This window comes from Lathyrus oleraceus, chromosome 1 (assembly GCF_024323335.1).
Source record: "Lathyrus oleraceus cultivar Zhongwan6 chromosome 1, CAAS_Psat_ZW6_1.0, whole genome shotgun sequence".
NCBI classification, from domain to species: domain Eukaryota; kingdom Viridiplantae; phylum Streptophyta; class Magnoliopsida; order Fabales; family Fabaceae; genus Lathyrus; species Lathyrus oleraceus.
Genome location: NC_066579.1, coordinates 352,872,577 through 352,894,674, shown reverse-complemented (window position 1 = coordinate 352,894,674; position 22,098 = coordinate 352,872,577). Strand labels below are relative to the sequence as shown.

Here is a 22,098-nt window from a genome sequence, read left to right as displayed (position 1 = left end):
TTTATCATTTTCTTTATTTACTGTTATTTTGCGACATCAATATCTCATTTGTACCGCCTTAGATAAACATCGTAACAATAATAATCGATAGATTGACGATTTGGTCTCTGTGGGATCGATATTCTTTTATATTACTCTGACGCGATTCGTGCACTTGCGAATATAGCGATCAAGTTTTTGGCGCCGTTGCCGGGGACCAACTTCGTCAAATTTCATACCCTGTTGTTACACCGTCTAGACTAAGGCATTATCAGCCAGTAAATGAGAAGAACCCGTAGTACCGGAAATTTAGTAGATCCTTTAGAGGAACCCGAACGTTACACTCGTACACGCCTCTTACTCATCCGAATTAAGAAAGCTATGGCCGAGAATCGCGACCGGAGACCTCTTAAGGAATTTTCCTAACCCTCTGACGAGGAATCTAGTTCTAGTATAGTAAAGCCCCTCATTCTTGCCAATAATTTTGAACTAAAACCATCTTTACTGCAATTAGTGCAACAAAACCAATTTGTGGGTCTCACTACTGAGAACCCAAATCAACATTTAAAAGTCTTTATCCAACTGCCCGACACCTTTAAATCCAATGGTGCTTCACCTGATGTAATTCGTTTAAGATTATTTCCTTTCTCCCTCAGATATAGAGCAAGCTCGTGATTAGATTCACTTTCAGCTAACTCAATAACAACTTGGGAAGTCCTTAGGAGAGTATTCCTTGCTAGATATTTTTCCACTAGTAAGACTGTTGTTCTTCGAAACCAAATAACTAGATTTACTCAAAACCAAGGAGCATCACTTTTTGAAGCTTGGGAGAGATATAAGGAGATGTTAAGAGTCTGTCCACACCATGGCCTAGAACAATGGTTGATCGTTCATACCTTCTACAATGGACTCCATTATAACACAAAGATGAGCATCAACGCTGCCGTTGGTGGCGCGTTGATGAACAAACCTTACTCTGAAGCTTGTGACCTAATTGAGGATATGGCCCAAAACCATTACCAATGGGGAACTGAGCGAGCATCAATAGAGAAAAAGGAGACCCAAGGTGGAATACATGAGATAAGTTCTATGGTCATGATGCAAGCGAAAATGGACGCTTTAGCCCTTAAGGTCGAACATATTTGTACAAACTCTAACACCGCAGCGATAGTCCACACAGAGTGTGAACTTTGTGGAACTAAAGGACACGAATAGGAGGAATGTAACCTTTTGAACGACCTGAACACCGACCAAGTGAATTACGCCCAAGGTAACCCATTTTCAAACACTTAGAACCCTGGATGGAAGAATCACCCGAATTTTTCCTATAAAAACCAGAACCCTATCCAAAATTTTGTACGTCAAAGACCACAAGGTTTTCAAGTCCAAAAACCAAATCAACCTATGCAAGTTGTGCCCCAGAAGCCTAACCTTGAGAAGATCATGGAGAACTTTATAACAGGCCAGACTCAGCAAAATAAAGAATTTCTAAACCAGAAAATTCACGTAAATGAACTGATAACGCAATTAGGGACTAAGGTTGATCAGATAATTACTCACAATAAGATGCTTGAAACCCAAATCTCACAGGTAGCACAAAACCAAGCCCCACAAACTACACCTGAAGGACAACTCCCTGGACAACCTCAACTCAACCCTCAAGGGCAAGCTAACGCTATCACATTACGAAGTGGGACCGCTTATGAAGGGCCTCATAACCCAGCCATGAGCGAGTCCAAAGCTTCTAAAGAAAACATGCCTACCAATCAAGGAGGAGAACCAGTGGAACCCGAGAAACAAACCGACCAAGAAGGAGAAGCCAAGGATAGAACTTACAAACCACCACCCCCGTACAAACCACCAATCCCATATCCGCAAAGACTTAAACAAACCAAAATCAATAACCAATACCAATTTTTTTTAAAAGTAATAGAGAAGCTTCATGTAGAGATTCCTTTCACCGAAGTCATCACCCAAATTCCATCTTACGCCAAATTTCTCAAAGACATCTTAACCAACAAGCGTAGGCTTGACGATCCCAAACCCTTGGAATGCAACTTTATTTCCGAGAATAAACTTGCTAAGAAGGAGAAAGACCCTGGGAGTTTTTCTATACCTTTCATTCTAGGGAGTCATGTGATCGACAAAGCTTTCCTAGACTTAGGCGCTAGTCTGAGTTTGATGCCCTTAGCTGTGTGTAAAAGGTTAAACTTAGGAGAATTACAACCAACTAAGATGTCCCTCCAATTAGCAGATAGATCTGTTATGCATCCTGTAGGCATATTAGAAAACATCCCCGTTAGGATCGATCAACTTTATATCCCGACAGACTTTGTGGTCATGGATATCAAGGAAGACGACGATATCCCTATCCTTTTAGGTTGACCATTTTTATCAACAGCCGGAGCTATAATAGATGTTAAAAGAGGAAAATTAACTTTCGAAGTAGGAGATGAAAAGATAGAGTTTATTCTTTCAAAGTTTTTGATGGCACCAATCATAGGAGACGCATGTTACGCGATTGATATCATAGATGAATGCATAAGGGAATTTGATCGAGGAGAACCTATGATCGGACCATTTTCAAACCCGAATGAAAAGGATGACGAGCTAAAGGAAACGGAACCTCACACTAACGAATGTATGGCCCTTACTCCAGACCTTTCACCAAACTCTCAAAAACCAGCTCAAGAACTTAAGGAATTTCCCAATAACCTAAGATACGAGTTTTTAGATAACTAAATGAACCTCCTAGTAATAGTTAGTGCCACCTTAAACCAAGACGAGACAAACCAACTCTTGAATGTTTTACGAAGATACCCCTCTGCCTTAGGATACAACATCTCTGATTTAAAAGGTATAAGTCCATCAGTGCGTATGCACAGGATCTCGCTAGAGGAGGATTTAAAACCTTCTAGAGAACATCAGAGAAGAATCAACCCTGTAATGAGTGAGGTGGTAAAGAAGGAAGTCCTTAAACTGCTAGAAGCTGGTATAATCTATCAGATCTTCGATAGTAAATGGGTAAGTCCTGTACATGTGGTACCCAAAAAAGGAGGCATCACAGTCGTGCAGAACGAGAAGGGCGAGCATGTGGCTAAACGTATAGAAGGCGGATGACGTATGTGCATAGACTATAGGAAACTCAATAAGGCAACTAGGAAATACCATTTCCCCCTTCCATTCATAGATCAAATGCTTGAGTGTCTTGCCAGACACTCTTACTTTTGTTATCTGGATGGATATTCTGGATTTTTCCAAATACCTATACACCCCAAGGATCAAGAGAAAACAACCTTCACCTGTCCTTACGGAATGTTTCCTTACAGAAGAATGCCGTTTGGACTCTGCAATGCGTCAGCTACTTTCCAACGTTGTATGATGTCAATCTTAGCAGATTATCTCGACGGAATTATGGAAGTGTTCATGGATGATTTCTCGGTATGTGGGTTTGACTTTGAGAATTGCCTCATTAATCTTGAGAAAATCCTAGAAAGATGCGTAGAAGTTAACCTTGTATTAAACTGGGAGAAGTGCCACTTTATGGTTAAAGAAGGCATAGTGTTAGGACGTATAATATCTGAAAGAGGCATTCAGGTCGACAAAGCAAAGATAGAAGTGATAGAAAACCTTAACCCTCCTAAGACTGTTAGAGAAGTCCGTAGTTTTCTTGGACACGCCGGTTTTTACAGACGCTTTATCAAAGATTTCTCTAAAATAACAAAACCCCTGACTGTCCTTCTGATGAAAGACGTTGAATTCATTTTCGATGAAAAATGTATCGAAGCCTTTAATCATTTAAAACAAGCGCTAATTTCAGCACCCATTTTACAAACTCCGGATTGGACTCAACCTTTTGAAATAATGTGCGATGCTAGTGATTTCGCTGTAGGAGCTGTTTTAGGAAAAAGAAAAAATAAGAAATTACATGTGATATATTACGCTAGTAGAACCCTAGATGCCGCTCAACTCAATTATACGACAACAAAGAAGGAACTCCTAGTTGTAGTTTTTGCAATTGATAAATTTAGGTCTTATCTTGCCGGATCTAAGATTATAGTCTATACAGACCATGCAGCTATCCGTTACCTTCTAAGCAAAAAGGATGCGAAACCTAGGTTACTCAGATGGATCCTTTCGCCACAAGAGTTCAACTTAGATATCCGAGACAAAAAAGGAACAGAAAATGTAGTTGCTGACCATCTTTCCAGACTAGAGCATTTGAAGCCAGACCATTTACCTATAAATGATTATTTCACCTATGACATATTGATAGCTAAGTTAGATATCGTTCCCCTTGAACCTGATAGAGACAACTTTGGAATAGTTTCAGAGATTAGCAAAGTACCATGGTACGCTGATTTTGTGAATTATCTAGCCGCTGATATCATACCACCTGACCTCAATTATCAACAAAAGAAGAAGTTATTTAAAGATGTAAGACATTTCTATTGGGACGAACCACTCCTTTTTAAAAGAGGAACAAATAACATCTTTCGATGTTGCGTCCCGAAAGAAGAAGTCAGAAATATCATAGAGCATTGTCACTCTTCACCCTATGGTGGACATTCAAGCACATCCAAGGCATACGCTAAGATCCTTCAAGCTGGTCTTTATTGGCCAACACTATGGCGTGATGTTCATACTTATATTGTCCAATGTGACCGGTGCCAACGCGCTGGAAACATCTCAAGACGCGACGAAATGCCTTTGAAGAACATCCAAGAAGTGGAATTATTTGATGTTTGGGGTATTGATTTCATGGGACCTTTTCCATATTCGATAGGAAACAAGTATATTTTAGTAGCCGTCGACTATGTGTACAAATGGATAGAAGCTATAGCCTCACCCACTAACGACACAAGAGTAGTCATCAAGTTGTTTAAAAAAATATTTCCCCCCGATTTGGAGTACCACGACTTGTCATAAGTGATGGTGGATCACATTTTATATCCAGGATATTCGATAAACTCTTAAGAAAGTATGGAATAAAACATAGAGTAGCAACACCATATCACCCCCAGACTAATGGTCAAGTTGAAGTATCAAACAGAGAGATTAAGCAAATCTTGGAAAAAACTGTTTCAATATCCAGAAAAGATTGGTCTGAAAAGCTAACAGAAGCATTGTGGGCTTACAGAACTGCTTACAAAACCCCTATTGGAACTACACCATACCAGTTAGTCTATGGAAAATCGTGCAACTTACCTTTTGAACTTAAGCACAAGGCATATTGGGCCATCAAGACCCTGAATTTCGATTACCTAACATCTGGCCAGAAGCGAATCCTCGATATCCACAAATTGGAGGAACTCCGCCATAACGCTTACGAGAATGCCATTATATACAAAGAAAGAACCAAAGAATGGCATGACAAAAGTATTATGGAAAAGGACTTTAATATAGGCGACTCTGTTCTCCTTTTCAATTCCAGATTACGACTTTTTCCAGGTAAGCTACGTTCGAGATGGAAAGGCCCCTTTAAGGTTTCCAAAACCCTCAAATCTGGAGCAGTTGAAATCTGGAACAATTCCTGTAATCCGTTTGTGGTAAATGGACAAAGACTGAAGCAATATCAAGAAGGTGACATCTCCACAGAATGCCCTGGCCATACTCTGATCGACCCTCCGGTTCCTACCTCTGATATATAAAGTTCAAATCATCAAGCTAACGACGTTAAACAAGCGCTGCATAGGAGGCAACCCATGATTTCTTTTTTCCTTTACTTCACTTTTACTATTTCAATTTATATTTTCATATGTTATATATATATATATATATATATATATATATATATATATATATATATATATATATATATATATATATATATATATATATATATATATATATATATATATATATATATATATATATATATATATATATATATATATATATATATTTATTTATGTTTAGACTAATAGTTGCAGTATTTACAATTTCAGGTGTCCTCTGTTTTTAACCTAACTTTTCAGGATGGAGAATTTCGACATTATGCCAGTGATCTTTTGTGACCCAGTACAGGAGCAACGCTACACCATGCTTTCCCAGCTACCAATGCTGCCCATCAGATATCCTGATTCAAGCTGCATGTGAGCATTAGGCATTGAGCCTAGTGTCAGGCATTTGTGCAGTCAGTTGCAATGGGATGAGTATACTGAAGCGATGCATGTGACTTACAGGAACCTCACTTTGGAGTTCTTGAGCTCGCTGAACTACGAGCCCTATGTTGGTCACGCTAGTGATGGTGGCTACATTAATTTCAGGATGTTTGGGACAGAGTACACCTTCAACCACAAGCGTTTCGGTGACTTACTTGGATTTCAGACTACTTATGATGCCTCATCTGAGCTTCCCATGAGCTATTTCTTGAGTAGAGACATTGAGAAGTTCTGGAGTGACATTACATGTGGAGGTAGCCCTGACCCTTCCACCCAAATCTCTAACAAGATCCATAATCCTGCTTTCAGATATTTTTCAGATGATTATTTCCCACACCTTCCTGGGGAAGAGTGACACTGATACACACGTAAGTGCTGAAGAGATTTTCTTCATGTATTGTACCACTCAGTCACGTTCGGTATCTTGTGGAGATTTTCTGATTGAGAGTCTCTATCTTAATGCTCACTCCGCTGTAAGTCCTATACATGTTGGAAGCACAGTAACCCATATAGCCTTCTCCCTAGGACTTGATAGAAGGCTATTTCACCTAACCTCTTACTGCAGTTATACTTTGATGGATATTGACTTCTGTCCGGACCGTGGCCTCAAGGAGATCTTCTTTCCACCCATATCAATACAGGTTCTTGATCGAGGGTGAGACTATCCAGTACTTTACTTTACCAGACCCTTAGGTAACTTGTGTTTATAATCAGGTCAACTGGGCCTATGCCATAGAAGGCTAAGCTAAGACAGTAGATGAGCAGAGAATCCCACCTGAAGCAGAGCATCATCCAACACCTACCAGAATCAAAATCCTCACCAATAATCCAAATCTTCAGAGTCGAAGCATGCATTCTGAGCTTGTTAAGCTTCGTATGGAGATATCCCAGCTCCACTAGGAGCTTGCTGACGTTGCTTTGCAGGTCGAAGTGTCAGATGCCACACATGCCACTAAAGCCGATATACTGAACAATGAGATCGCTGACGTTAGACACCAGATTGTAGAGCTCCGAGGATTCGAAGTTGAGGAGACTCCATTATTCCATGGGCATTGATGATATCACCGACCGAGAGATTCCGTTTGCTTTAGTTATTTCCCATTATTTATTATTTATGCTTATTTTTATTTTTCCTTTTGACTTTATGCCTGCTTTTCCTTTCCTAGCATCTCTCGACCCGTGACTTATTACTATCTATTCATATATATATATATATATATATATATATATATATATATATATATATATATATATATATATATATATATATATATATATATATATATATATATATATATATATATATATATATATATATATATATATATATATATATATATATATATATGTGTGTGTGTGTTAGTTATACTATTATTATGCTTTTATTTTATTTTTACCTTACTTTACTTTTTTATTTTGTCATTTATCAAGCTTAATCAAAAATAAAAAAGACAGCATGTTATGGAATCCTATGTACACCTCCTTTGCAAAATGAGGAAAAAGTTGTAGCGCCAAAGCAAGGAACAAGCTCGGCCCAAACACCAATTCCGGAGCCATGGCGGGAGCCATAGCCTCATGGCGGGCGCCATAGCCTCATGGCGGGCGCCATGGGGTCTGTACATTTAACGGGACATAATCCTTAAATCTCCCATTTTTACCTTCTTCAACCTCTCAAAACCAATTTTTTCCTCCTTCCACCTCCATCAAAGTCCACGAAAATTCCCAACTTCATCATTTTAACTCCAACCCATTATCATTTCCAACCTTCACTCATCAATTTCCTCCACCAAAAACCCACTACAATCCCATTTTCACTTCCTTACCATAAAAACCCATTTTCTCTTCACTCACCATCAATGGCTGGAATGAAATTCAACAATATCATCCTTCACGGAGAGAAACCTAGAGAGCGTCAAAACAAAATTTTACAGAAGTTGCAATCACGGGAAATTCTCGCCACCAGGTATGTAGATGAGGACTGTTTGTATACTCTAGGGACGCATCGTAGTGTTTTTCTTATGCTAGATAATTTAGGATTGCATGATATTTTTGCTAATAAGGAACCCACCTATGATACGCTGACCAGGGAATTTCTAAGTTCCCTAATTTACACCGTTCATCCTAGCACTGCTTGCACGATTGGTACCGTATGTTTTAGAATGTTCAATGTTGAATATGAGTACACTACCGATGCCTTAGCAGGTTTGTTAAGAATGCCTTACAGAGAGGGTGCCATTTGTGAGACACCCTTAGATGCTGAATGGGCACTCGAAGCCTTTAACTTTTGGAATAGATTATAAAATGTGGTTGTGACTTCTTTTGAATGAATTTTAGCCTCCACTATTCATAACCTGACCATCCGTATTTTTCGATATCTTTTGGCATGTACTATTTTTGGTCAGGAAAATTCTAATAAAGTAAATGCTCGCGAGTTGCTATTCTTACAGGGTTGCCTTACTAGTCAAAGGATCAATCCTGTTCCTTTTATGCTTGCACATATTTCCTCCATTTTGAAAAAAAGAGGAACCATTTCTTTTGGTGGATCAATTACTTCTATTGCTAGAGCACTAAATCTCAACGCTGAGTTAGCTACCTTAGAACTGCTCCCTCATCGCACCATTAACTTGAAATTTTTGAAGGATATGAAATTATGCAAGGTGCGGCGAGCGGGCGATTATAACCTCATGATCCATGGTGTAGCTATACCGAGTGTTGTTTTACCTTGCTCTCAGTGTATAGATTTGCGACATGCAAGGAACTGGACCTATGATCTCGATGCTCCACCTTTTACCGATCCTTTTCCACCTAATATCCCTATGGACGATGGGCAAGAGACCGATGATGAGTATGACTGGCGCGACCAGTCCCCTGCTCATGATATTCTTACACACACTGCATCACTTGCACACACTGCACCTTCTTCTTTTGACCATTTTGCAGGTACCACTCCCGATTTTTACATCACTGAGGAGATGTGGCGTGAGCACCTGGCTCGGGAAAAAAGGTGTGACGCCCTTCTAAATACCATAAACCAATAATTGACTAATAATATGAATTTTATGGTAGCCTCCCAGCAGCGCACTGAGCAAGCACATCGGACTATCACGGAGTCCTTGCTTGCGATCACTAATCAGCAGTATTGCCAACAACAGGCTAATGAGCGACACTTCGCACTTATCGAGGACAACCAGGGGTCTCTCTTAGGTCGCTCTAGGCAGCTGTAGGAAGGTCTTAGCTGTCGTAGCAGGAGTCGTTGACCCAGGCATCCTGACCAGGTCGATGATGGTGTCGGTGATCAGCCATAGTTCTCTTTCTTTCAGGTTACTCCTACCCTATCTCATACCAAAACATTGAGGGCAATGTTAGGTTTAAGTGTGGGAGGAGATTTTTATCACTTTCCTTTATTTTCAGTATGTTTTGTGTGTTTTAGTTGTTTGCTTTTCTTTCAATAAAATAACGTGTGTTTGACGAGTCATCTGTGTGGTGTATCCGTACTTCTCCCATTTCTTTAGCCCTACCAAAAATTTTGTGAGCAAAGAAAATAATGTATTTTGAATATTCAAGCTATAAGACAGGTTTATGACAGGATGTAAAAGACTTGGGAAAACTTTTTCTAAAAATCGATACCGTCTTGGCACCGTAGGCTTCATGATTATAAGAGTCGATCCCGATACCCCATATGTCGTGGCCCTAATTTTTGTTCCAAATAAGTCCTTAAGTAGTTTATCCTTGCAGTCAGCTCCGGCTTAAGCATGCTCTACGTAGGGGACCGATGAAAATAAGTGAATGATCATAAAAATTTCTGCTTTGTTCTCTAGTTGTATGAAATTCCGGGCTAAGTGACTCTCACACGGTCATTTAACCCAGCAAAATAAAGAGGTTTGCGAAACATGCAGAAGAAAAATAAGAAATATATATATATATATATATATATATATATATATATATATATATATATATATATATATATATATATATATATATATATATATATATATATATATATATATATATATATATATATATATATATATATATATATATATATATATATATATATATATATAATAATTTTCCTATTGTTGGTTGGTTCAGAGGTATCTGGTGCTGAACTTGGTAGGGTGGATTACGATCCAATCCCCCACAACTACAATTGGGTTAAATAAAGGGGCTACACCAACTTATGTACCACAGCCCCATGCTTAAGATCATAATCACTAACCGATCACCTTACTATGAGTATGTACGGATAACGGGCTTAATGTGATTGCACCTGAATGAAAAGGACTTGAAGAAGATGAAAAGAAGGCCTAGGTATGGTGGGGTGATATGGATTGATTTGTATAGGAACGAAGCCTATGAACGCATTTGCAGAAAGTGTCACTACAATATCCTTAGTTCGATTCGTTAGTACCTATCGATACATTCCTTGAATGAACTTATAAGCCTTTTTAGCCTTGAATTAACTCTGGTTGATATTGTTTTTCTTGCATGAGCTATAAAGAGTTTTGCTTGAGGACAAGCAAAGGTTTAAGTGTGGGAGAATTTGATCACACTAAATCACACCGTGTATTTTACTCAGATTGCACATGTTTTTTAGGTCTTTATTATCATTTTGCTTGTGTTATGCTTTCTTTTGTGTTGTTTTTCGGTATTTAGCTCTTTCAGGACCTTTTTAGAAGAAACGAAGCAAAAAGACCAAAAAATTAGGGTTTTTGGTAAATATTGTGCTCGTGGCGTTCTGCACAGCGGCCGCCATAGGAGAAACCCTGACACATCAATCCTCAACCAGGAGGAAAATGCCACGATCCCATGAACTTCCCCATTTACTCACATGGCGGGCACCATGGAGGGGTGGCGGGCGCCACCTTTGAATTCTACATTCCCACTAAAGAGAAGTTGGAGGGCATCCCGGTCTTTGCATGCTGTTGAGTTCCTTTATAAATAGGTCGTTCTAGTTCACTTCCAAATCATCCAACTTAGTATACAACACTAAGACAATATTATCATATGTAAAAGCGGTAATCCATCACATCGAGGGGTTATCGCACCTTAGTGTAATTGAGTTGGACCACTTTGATTTTGTCGTCATCTTTATTTTCAAAGTCAAAGGTTCATTTACTTCCTTGTACCAGATTTAAAGCCTCCGTTTGGAGCAGGTTCTAATTTAATCGCCCTTTTATTTTACTTTCCATGCCTTACATTATTTAATTTCTTGTCATGCTTTACTTTATTTAATTCCTTGTCATGCTTTACTTTATTTAATTTCCTGCCATTGTCTTTACTTTATTTAATTTTCTCGCCATTACCTTTATTGCTCGTTTTAATTGTTTTACACGCTTTACTTGTTCTTCACGCCTTACATTCTAAACTTCCTTTCATCATGTTCAATATCGTTGTTATTGTTTGTATTACCATGTCTGGCTAAATCTTTCAAAGGTTAGAATGTAAGGATCACGGTTAAAGAGATGTTTCACATATTGCATCTGTAGAAATGCTTTAGGGGCTGTTTTGATTTTTAATTCGAGTTTTCTGAAACAAACATGGTTAATTTTAACTACTCAAGGAGTGCAAAAGCACCCTGGCTGAGTTAACTTGGAATTTTTATCACTTTAAGGAAAAACGATTTTTGAAACTATTTTCGGACGCGTTGATAGATTTAAAATCAGGAAACTCCTTGGGTAAACTTTTTGAATCAAAATCACTTTTCAACTAAGCTTACGAGTCTAATTTCTTTAAAATATGTTTACTACTTTAGCATTCTGCGCACCTTTTATAAGTGACAATAAAAGGCATTAATTTAAGGGTAAACTCGGTTCTGAATACGCGAAAGTGACAGTTCCTGTTAAATGGATTCTTTTCAAGAGTAGAAAATATTGCCCCATAAGTAGTTCTATTTAGACAATCGAAGCATCGCTTAACTGACATGAAATACATTCAAGCCTATCTTTATCTGCACTGTATTTATCATTTTCTTTATTTACTGTTATTTTGCAACATCAATATCTCATTTGTACCGCCTTAGATAAACATCGTAACAATAGTAATCGATAGATTGACGATTTGGTCTCTGTGGGATCAATATTCTTTAATATTACTCCGACGCGATTCGTTCACTTGCAAATATAGAGATCACTACTGCTCCTTCTCTATCCCTTTCTCATACCCTTGTTGTAGGAGCTTCTGCGCTAGTACGCGAGGTGGATCTTGCAAACCCTATGGTCGCTTGGATAATGGAGGAATCAACATCGCCATTGGCTTCAACCAAGAAGGCTCAAGATGAGGAACAAAAATCTCCTTAGGGCAGGGCTTCTCTGAAACCGACTCGTGTCACTAAGGATGATGCTTTTGAGGAGATGAATCTTTTCATAAAGATACCAGATATTTTATTTTCCTGGTTTCCACGCACTCTTGAGGAGGTTATTTCTATTGTTTCAACGTCAGATTTATCCTTCGTCTTGAACCTCCCAGAGTGGAGCAAGATTGAAATGGCCTATGAGATTACTTATAACATGTTCAAAGGTGCTTTTATTTTTCTTCTCGTCTCTGCTGGATAGGGTGATGTCTTGGCCCCGAGTAGTCCCTTCAAGGAAAGGTAAAGTTGAAGTTATGGAGTCGAATTTCACAAATCTTCAGAAGGAACTTGTTACATTTCATGTGGAATGGAAACCTGCAAATTCTTTGCAAAACACGGTAGAGATACATGGCTATCCTTTGGTTTTGGATACTTGTGTGACTGAGCTTGTAACACCCTAAACCCCACACATAATTTATCATGTAAATTAAATATAAAATAAAACCATGTAGGGTTGTAAGACCCCAATTTTGACCCTAAGATCCCTCATGCAATTTCATCATATGCATTAGCATTGGGATCATACCTTGGCGTCCTCCTTACCCCTCTTTCATTGGGTTTGTTTTGGGAGAGATCACCAAGCACTATGTGATTGTATCATACTTATATATTATCATTTTTACTAACCAAAATACCAAAAAATATGTCTTTGCATTTGCCTAACTCTTTTGTAGGTAGGGAATGATCTCTATTGATCTACCAAGTTCATATCTAGGGTTTGAAACCCTCATGACAAAGAACACAACCATTGAATTGATCCAAGAATGGTTACGAGCATCATATATGACTTCCATTGATTCCTACATGTTATATTGATCAAATTTTCTTCAAGAGTTTGAGGGTGATTTGCCTTGGAAACCCTAGTTTGACTGGGTATCTTGAGTAACTTCTCCAACTAGCTATCTTACCAATTGATCAAATTTATCAAGGGACACTTAAAAATTCATCATCTTATGCATATATGATCTACCATGAGCCAATAAAGTCCAAATAATTGAAGGTTAGCAAGTGGGTTGATGGTGGTTGGCCAGATGAATTCATCTGATCAAAACTAGGTCTCCCTAGACCCTATCTCCTACATGTTTCACCATATGAAAATGATTCCAAGATAAAAGTTACTCTAAATGATGTAAAAAATAACTTTCATGTTGAGACCTAGAGCTAGTTTTGCTTGAAAACTCATTTTCTATGTTGAAACATTATAGGCCATTTTGTCTAAACCCTAATTTGAAAGTCAACTTCCCAAGGTCATAACTTGCTCAATTTTTATGAGATGAAAGATTTATAAGTCGAACAAATAAATTAAAGATGTCTGCTTCAACTTTGATGTTTGTAGTAAGAGCTAATTCAACTTTTTTGAGCATGTGATATGAGGTTACATTGTAGGTCATTTTTGACCAATACCATTGAACAAGTGATTTTCCAAACTTCAAAAATACATAACTCTATCATTCCAAATCCAAATGGAATGAAATTGGTTACCATTTTGAAGGTCTTTGAAATAGCTACAACTTTGATGAAGACATGTTTCTCATTTGAAGCTCACATAAAAAGTTAAGCAAGGTGGAATCTTGAGATATATGGCTTGACACTTAGAAAATATTTCAACATGTGGAAATTTCCAAACTTCCACCTCAAAATTATCCATGTTCCAAGCTCCAAATGAAAAAGTGTTGAACATCAAACTTGTTCCCCTTGATCCAAGCTTTCCAAAGAACCCAAGTTCATGCATTTTTGATGAGGTTTGCTAGGTCTGCGCATGGCTTTAACATGGCTGCATCATTGGAAAGATTCAATTGCATAAACTTCAGTTCACAATGCCTTGCCATTCAAGCTTCATTCAGACCTCAATTGGAATCATTTTGGACCTTTATGCATTGCATCATGGGCCTGTACATGCCCATGTACTCGTGCCAACAACATTGCTAATTTTGGACAGATTTTTGAAGTGTGCAAATATCATTCATTCATGCTATAAATACATGACCTCTGTGCTCATTTGAAACACACCTTGCGCGCCAGCTTTGCCCCCCATTGAAACCCTCACATTCTAAAGGAAAACCTAAGAAATTTCAATTTGAAATTTGAGTTTGAATCTCAATTGTTGGAGATTCAAGAACTCCAGGATCCAAAGCCTTGCAACCTTTCTAATCACTTCCTGCTAGCTTCTCAAGTATGATCAGATCGTGTTTGGAGCAAGCAACATCAAGAACTACATAACATTGGAGGTAATTTTCAGAAAACTACATCTCTTCGATTCTCACTCAATTCTACTCAATTCTCTTGGATCTTTGGTTGTCTGAAGTCCTACCAATGTAGGCAAGAAGATTGAGTTATTTAGAGGTAAAATCGAATCAACTCAGTTGACACACCTCAAAATTCAACTCCTCATATCTTTCTATATATGTGGAGTTAGTTAAAATTGAGGTTAGATTCGTGCTCTACGCTATTTTTTCTTTCAGATCATGTCCTTCTTTTTCATTTATGTGATGGTGATGACTGAACCAGTCCGGTGAGCCTCGCTTGAGAAGGTGACCGGAGGTCCAGCGCCGGTGGTGTGCTAGACAGGTTCTGAGCCACATGATCATTTCAAAATGTTTTAATCTCATGCGTCCATTGTGATTACCATCCCTGCAGCGCGCTGACTCGTGTGTTTGGTGGAACGCGCGTTTTAGGCCACTTGATATGCCACCTCAATTAATGAGGGAGATCAAGTTGTTCACGTTTTTTCGCGTTTTCTGATTTTTGTTTTATTCCTTTTATTTTCATTAATTCGTATTAATTTTAATATTGATCCAAAAAATATGAGAGTTTCACCAAATAATTTCAAATAATTTCCTCTTTCATATTCTGAATTAAAATTATTTTTTGGATCATTATTAATATTTTTCATGATTTTGTGATTATTTTTAATTGTTTAAAAATACTTTTAAGTCTTTAAAAATTCTGAAATTTTTTCTCCAAGGTCCTTTGGCCTTGTTTGACCTATGATAAATCTCATGGCCATTTCTTTGGTGTTTTTATGAGGTTTTAGGAATTTGACATACTATATTTAATTTAAAATCCTTATTTTAGTATTTTTAATTTGAATAAATGTCAATTAATTGTGTTGACCAATTGTAATGACTTGTTTGAGTTTGACTCTTGTTGTTGGGCCTTGGTCAAGGTTGATTTGACTTTGTCAAGTTAATATCATTGGATTTAGGGGATTGATGGAATGTACATTCCATCTCCCAAAATGAATGGATGATATTAATTTGGTAAAAGCCCTCATTTGACCAATTTGAGTTTTGATCCATTCCCCTCCCTCTTCGTCGCATTCCCCTTCTTTATGCATCCATCTCATTTGGCCTATGATATCTCAAACTCCTAAGGCTAGTTGATTTAAAAATCAACATAAGTATGTATGAGATTAAACCACCTCTTTTGTATATTCTTTTTGTGTGTGATATATTTCATGAGCATAGTCCATTATACTATGTCTCTAACATGCATTAACACCAAAATTTTATTTCCCGACCTCAAATAGTTGTGACTTCTACATAAGTCCAATTACGATTGCTTAACATAGCGCTAAATTTGTGACAGAAAAGGCATATCATTCTAGTTAGTGAGATTGTAAGTCTCCCCTCTTTCATGGTATTGTGTGGAAACTTGGCCTTTTTTCCTTCCTTTGGAAGATGTCTTGGCTTAATGATCCATGCTTGTGATAAGTGGGTTGAGTATTCTCCAAAGAATGTCTTAAAATGAAAAGCAAAAGCAAAACAATACTAACTTCTAACTCATTAACAACTAACTTTAAATTTCAAGCCATTTACTTTAATGTCATTTAATTTTAGTCCTTATTCATTTACCATTATTCATACCATTCTAATTGTTTATGTTAATGCAATTTTCACTTTGTCCACTTGGACCATATTGTGTGATATATCTTGTTTGTGTATACTTTGCTTGTTTGTGTGGTCTTTGACCATTAATGTACATAATAACAACAAAAACCCTAAAAAACTTTTGTGTAGACTGTTGGCTTGATCTTGGACAAATGGACTTAGAACTTAGGCAACATTCCTATGCTAAAGGACATGGCCAATGCCAACTTTCTATGAAACCAAGTGCTTGCAATTTGAAACTTCATCTGATACATCATTCAAGATCCCTCTGAGTTCATCTGCAACATGATCATTGTGAAGCTGTTATTTTGAACCTGTGACTTGTGGAATTCATCTGTTACATGGGCTAATCTGAAGAAGATCATGGAGTGGCTAAGCTTGGACGTGGCTATCTTTATTTGATGCCTTGCTTTTCAAGATAATATAATTGTGCATTTGTGTGTTGCTTGATTCTAAATGTCCAAGGGAAGTCTGGATTTCTATTGACATTCTTGTCTATTGGGTTGCTACCCATTGGTCAGACCTTTTCAACTCTTAACTTTTAATTTTGTGCATAGGATTAGTGTCTTTATCTTCTTCCCATTTCTTTAATTTAAAAATCTCTCCCTCCCTTTACAAAATCTTCTTTGATTGAACTTATGTTGTTCTAAACTTTGACCACTTTACAAAAAGATAGAAACTTTAGCCTTATGCCATTTCATTTTCAAACTTCTTTTCTTAAATCAAATTTGTAAATAAACTTAACTATACTTGACTTAAACTTTCAGAAAAGCCAAAAAGAACTAACTCATTCAAACCATTTTCAGGCCTTTTGTGCCTTTTAAACTTAATTTTTGTTAAAAGCAATGCATCCACTTTGAACTTTGTATCACGAACTACGAGGTTTTGATCCCTCATTTTTATGTTGGTACGTAGGCACAAGTCCGAAGGTCTTGTCAAACACAAAAATATAATTAATTAAATTCGTTTCTCATCCCCTCATTCTATCTGCTTGTAAACATCATTTTTGTACCAAATACATATGCACACAAAAAGGGCTCCCTAGGAGTACCTAGGACACTTTGGGTGCTAACACCTTCCCTCTGTGTAACCAACCCCCTTACTTGTAATCTCTGACATTTTATTAGTTTTGATTTGAAAACTTCTTACTTTTGGGTTTTGTTCGTACTTTTTCCCTTTTCCCTTGGAAACAATAAAAGCGCGGTGGCGACTCTTGTTATTTGATGTCTAGCTTATCGATAGCTTGATGATCATGAATTTACCGCTACAGAAATTAAGTGTCACACATTCATAACACACATGACCTGCTCTACACAATCATGCACAACAATATATCACATTCTTACATCCAAATCATAATCAACATCATACACGACAACTTCTCAATTATCATCAACATCATATAAAACCACATCTCAATTATCAATAACAGCATATGCAACAATATCTCATTCAACAACACATCAATAATAACCAATACAAATGCATCACTTATGCAATTTACTCAACACCGACTCGAAATGCATATGGTACCAAATATGAACACTCAGGTTCATCTCACTCCATGATCCCCATCATATGATTGATTCCCTCTTGGAACTAGAGCACACCAAAATCTCTACCATCACCATAGGTAACGCTTCACTAATCCCCCATAATAGTAATTAACTACTCGCACTCGATCCATCACAACGGGATCGAGGCTCACAAAAACTCGTTACCATCAACATAGATAAAACTTCACTAATCCCTCATAATAAGAATTATCTACTCGCACCCTATCCATCACCATAGAATCGAGGCTCACCAAAATTGTACTGAAGCCCGTACACCAAGATGCATGACTCTCAAATAACATGCATTAACACAACAAGATTCACCTAAAGGATCCCCATAGACATTTCATCATTTATGCATCACATCATTCATCATACAAAAACCAATTCATGTTACCACGTGAATAATATCAATAAACAGAAGAAACTCGTCAACATCTTAACATCATCGACATAACAACATAATTATCACACCACGATATTACAACAATGCAACGATTCATCAACCAAACATATAAACCAATATAGTTATTAACATACTAGGCATGTTAATATTGTTAAAAAATATCAACAATCACTACCATGTTATAGGTATGAGCATTAGCTTTTTAACGCTTCAAACGACATCAAAATCGGACTTACAGAATAATCGAACGTATGAACAAAAACTTCACCAACATAGTAGGCATAGGAATAATACTTAAATAATTCACTTATCACCATCACGTTATATCTTTTAGAGTCAGCTTTCTAATGCTTCAAACCCCAACCTAAAATGATTCACGAGTTGAAAGTTATGATCAAAACCGTGCATGAGGTGTTACTAAAAAGTTGTTGTTTTCTAAAATTTCCAACACAATTTTCATTTTCTTCAACCCCAAAAACATCCATGAAATAATCATCAAACATATTTTATCCCTGAAACAAAGTTGTATCCCTCTATTTCAGATATTCAACGCTTTAAACAGAACTCAATTTAGACTTACGGATCAAAAGTTATGGCCAAAACAATTTCGACTAAAAAACATAAAAAAAGGCTCACGCGCTGAGCACGGACGTGACAGATAGAATGCATAAGTTTCTATGTTTTTCATCGTTGGAGGTATTCCAGACCTCCGATTTCGATCCCGTAAAAAGCCAAATGCTCATAACATTATAACCCATACAATACTCTAATTATCTAAAGTTAATTTACAATTTTAAAACAATTAAATCATTTAATCACAATTTTAAGATTATGCCTAAAACCTTTGAAATTGCAACAATGGTGGATATATGTTCAATCATAAAAACAGAAAAATACACGCACATAAGGGACATAAAATTCATCATATAATCATCATATAACAACCATCATAACATCCAAATTCAAAATTATGAATCAAAACACCAAACCCTAAGGAGATTAAAGGTTCCTACATTCTATCCTTCTACCATACCCATTACTAATGGAACAAGTTCCCACTCTTACCTGAATTCTTTACAAAAATTCTGAATTGAAATATTCACTCTCTTCCCTTGATCACCTTTTCTATTTCCTCCTTGCTCCTTTTTCTCAAATGTCACGTAATATGAAAATCCCTTAAACCTAGGTTCCTCTTAACTTTTTATTTTTTGGGTAAACTTTTTCAAATCACCAACTTAGCTCAAACTTAATTATCTCGTATTCCTTCCTCCCACTAACTTTCTCAATTTCTCATATTTGGCCCAATTATTCTATCTTCACTAATTAATGTAATTAAAATAAATAAAATAGTATTTTTAATTATCAAAGCAATTATAAATTATCATACTTACTTCTATCATCCCTCTATACCCCTAACTCAAGGATATATACTCCACCAACATCCAACCATAAAATAAATCATCAAAATCCATAATTCAAAAAATTAAAATATAATAAAATATCTAATATAAAAATAGGGTGTTACAACTCTCCCTCACTTAAGAAATTTTCGTCCTCGAAAATTTGATGAGGAAAACATAGTCGAATACGCCTCCTTCATCTGCTTCTCACATTCCCAAGTCATGCTCCCACCAGCTGGTCCACCCCAAACTGCCTTCACTAAGGTAATCTCTTACCATGCATTTCCTTCACTTTTTGATCCTCTATCCGTACGGGTATTACCTCAACAGTCAGGTTATCTCTCACCTGGACATCATCCACCTGGATCACATGATATGGATCCAAAATATATCTCCTCAACTGAGACACATGAAATACATCATGAAGAGTAACTAGCAGAGGCGGCAAAGCAATCTGATAGGCCACCTCTCTTATCCTCTGTAAAATCTGGTACAGACCAACAAAATACGACATGAGCTTTTAAGACTTCAAAGCTCGGCCAACACCAGTTACATGCGTAACTCTAAAAAACATATGGTATCCCTCCTGGAACTCAAGGGCTTTCCTCCTTTTGTCATGGTAACTTTTCTGACGACTCTGCGACGCTTTCATTATTTCTTGGATCATCCTGATCTTTTCAGTCGTCAAGTGAACAATCTCAGGTCCGAGCACAACATGTTCGCCCGACTCATACTAACACAAATAAGTTGGTCTATTCTGATACTAGAATAAAAACTGTTGTTGTAGGTAAACTCAATCAATGACAAGTAGCTATCCCAAGTACTTCCTTGTTCTAGCACTCAAGCCCTCAACAAGTCCTTAAAAGACTGAATAATCCTCTCTATTTGATTGTCCGTCTACGTAAGATAAGAAGAATTTGACTTCAGCTTAGTACCCAAAGTAGCCTGTAGACTCTCCCAGAACCTTGATGTAAATCTCGGATCTCTATCTGACACAACACTTGAAATATTACCATGCAGCTTGACAATCTCATCAATATACAATTCATCCAGCTTCTACAAAGGTTAATTGATCCCCATCGATACAAAATGAGCCGATTTGGTCAATCTATCCATAATCACTCAAATTGAATCGCATCCCTTTAAAGTCTTCGGCAAACCTGTTACAAAATCCATGGAAATACTATCCCATTTCCACTATGGAATATCCAATGGTTGCATCATACCCAACGACTTTTGATGTTTGATCTTTGACTTCTAGGAAGTCAAACAAGCATACACATATTCAGAAACCTCTTTCTTCATTTCTGGCCACCAAAACATCTTCTTCAAATCTTGATACATATTTGTTGCACCAGGATAAATACTCAATCGACTTCTGTTACCCTCCTCAAGAATACTCCTCTTAAGTTCGAGTACATCAGAAACAAAAATTCTATCTCTGAACATCATCACACCATTTTCATCAACTCGGAAATCACATCCATTACCTTGGTCGATTAATGTGAAACGATCTATTAAACTCAAATAAGATCTATGACCTTCTATGATCTCCTCAAGGATACCACTCGTCAGCTTCAACATATCCAACTTCACATTGTTAGGAGTTTCTCTATCCATTAACTCATATCTTTGAATTGCTCAATCAGTTCTAATTCTCGAGCCATAAGCATCGACCTATGTAAAGACTTCTTACTCATCGCATTAGGTATAATATTAGCTTTACCCAAATCGTAAGTCAAATTAAAATCATAACCCTTCAAAAGTTCAAGCCATCTCCCATGCCTCATATTCGATTCTTCTCATCAAATAAATATTTCAAACACTTGTGATCACTGAACACTTCAAATTTGGAGCCAAATAGGTAGTGCCTCCAAATCTTCAACATGAATACCATTGTTGTCAACTCAAGATCATGCGTAGGGTAATTCCTTTCATGAAATCTCAACTATCTCTAAGAATAAGCCATAACTTGACCATTTTGCATCAACACACCTCCTAGACCCATCTTCAAAGCATCACAATATACGACAAAGGACTCACTTGGATTCTTCGAAATCAAAACTGGAGCAGACATCAACTTCTTCTTGAGTTCTTGGAAACTCTTTTCACAATGCACATCCCAACCTAGGCTTAACCCTTTCGAGTCAACTAAGTTAACGAAAATTCTAAATTTGAAAAACCTTTAGTGAACTTCCTGTAGTAACCAGTCAATCCAAGAAAAACTTCTAATCTCAATGGCAGACTTCAGAATCTCCGATAGTAACACGATATTTATCTTTTATAGATCCACAACTATACCACCATTAGAATCACATGACCAAGGAAACTCACTTTATTTAACCATA

At 37.2% G+C, this 22,098-nt stretch overlaps 1 non-coding gene across 1 annotated transcript; it reads right to left on the bottom strand.

Moving 5' to 3' along the window:
* Window positions 1-744: 744 nt before the first annotated feature.
* LOC127116062 (small nucleolar RNA R71) lies at window positions 745-851 on the bottom strand. Its single transcript, XR_007801049.1, has one exon. It is a non-coding gene; the product is annotated as a small nucleolar RNA R71 (small nucleolar RNA).
* Between the last annotated feature and the right edge of the window lie 21,247 nt (window positions 852-22,098).